Raw genomic sequence first — 1,774 nt, 5'->3', positions numbered from 1 at the left:
AAGGCGGGCGACGACCTCGTACGAAGGCAGGACACAGGCCTGGCTGAGCCGCGCGCCCTCAGCTCGTGACGCGAGCCCACCAGGCTTTCTGCGCACGCGCAGCTACGCTGCCCCCACCCCGCCCGCCGTGCCTTCTGCGCACTCGCAAATGCTCTTCCCCGCTGGGCGCGTCCGCGGGCGCGCGACCCCAGATTTGGCCGGGGTCTGCATGCGCGCGCCGCTGCGACGCGGTCCTAGGGTCACGCAAGTCCGAGGCCCAGAGCGGCCTGTGGCCCCCACCTGCTGGAGCTCAGACCCTGGGCATCTTTCAGTAGTTCCCGGGACGTACCCAGCAATAGTTCATTTCACGCCAAGCACGTGCCTCGAGTGGTCAGGTCAGGTACTATGGAGTGCAGAGCCCCTACTGTGTGTGGAACTTCTGTACCTGTTCTCCTTTAATCCTCTCCGCCCGTGCTGTAAAGCAGCTATGACTATCCCAATTTTATAGAGGCCCAGAAATGGGAGCGAATTGTGGAGGTACAAGGTCTCCAACACGGATATATGTGATTCTAGCACCCAGCACCTTCCCTTGCGCTTCCTGCTGATCAAATTCTGACAGTTTTGTGCAATATTAAGTGATTTGGCTCCACATCTGCTGGGTAGGACCGGGGGGGGCGCCAGGGTCTGCCTTCCTGATAATGGACCTCCCCACTTGGGAGCTACTCCTGGGGCAACTCATCCCTATTGTCCTTCATTATCCTGTCTCTAACTTAACTGCCCATGCTACTCCCTCTGCATGCAATGCCTCCTCTACTCCTAAACCCTACCCCACCGTGCTGTGGAAGGAAAAGGGGTTCTACAGAAAGTAACCTCACAGGGTGATCTGATCATAAATTCCTAACAGGGCAGGTCATGGTGGGTAGTCACACCCCAGGCATATAACTTTAGTAAAAGGTTTGTCTTTGCCTTAAGCCAGCCCTGTCCATTGTTTTTGTGCATCTATGTTATCACACCTTTGAAATAAGCAGAACCACACTCAAGAAAGCACATAATCTGTTTAACTATCCTGTAATCCAATCCCCACTTTGCTTTCTCCCACCCTCATGTAATCTTCCTTACTTGCCCTCCTTAATCTCAAATATGTAAAACATATTTGCATAAAACTGCAAAACTGTTATTCTCCAAAGCATTTGAGATCTTGCTCCCTGGCAATTGTCAGTTTGCTCAAATAAACTCCCAATTCTCTACAGGTTTGGACGTTCTTATATCAGCAATGCCCAGATAGTAAACTCCTTGAAGCCTGAATCTTGTGTATCTTTTCGAACTCAGGGCAAGTAAGTGCCTACTACTGGATGGTACTCACAGAGGCTTAGGAAAGCAAGGCAGGGGGGCAAAAAAAGGAAAGAAGTGGGGGAGAAGGGGAGAGAAAGGAAACTGGATATCAGGAGGGCATCTGCCTCATTTAAAGAGGGCATCTGCTATCCAGTCCCCCACTGAAGGGAGCCCTGTGGGAAGTGTGGTCTGGTAATGCCAGATCTTATTTTCATGGGAAATCTCCCAATTTAAAAAGTTGGCTACTAATTGAAAAACTTGAATACACTGTGTAGACTGAAGCTAACACTTGTTGGCAGTCCCAACTGTTGAACCACCCAATTTGTGACACTGACCTTGCTTGGCACAGAGTAAAAGTTAACCAAGTTGATAGGACTAGAGTCCCAGCTCAGGGCTGCCTTCTGACTGCTTTTGGGTGCACATCCCTTGCGCTCTCTATTCCTGGGAACCAAGGGAAAGACCC

This window comes from Hipposideros armiger, unplaced genomic scaffold (assembly GCF_001890085.2).
Source record: "Hipposideros armiger isolate ML-2016 unplaced genomic scaffold, ASM189008v1 scaffold_93, whole genome shotgun sequence".
Lineage (NCBI taxonomy): Eukaryota > Metazoa > Chordata > Mammalia > Chiroptera > Hipposideridae > Hipposideros > Hipposideros armiger.
Note: the sequence above shows the minus strand (reverse complement) of the source record.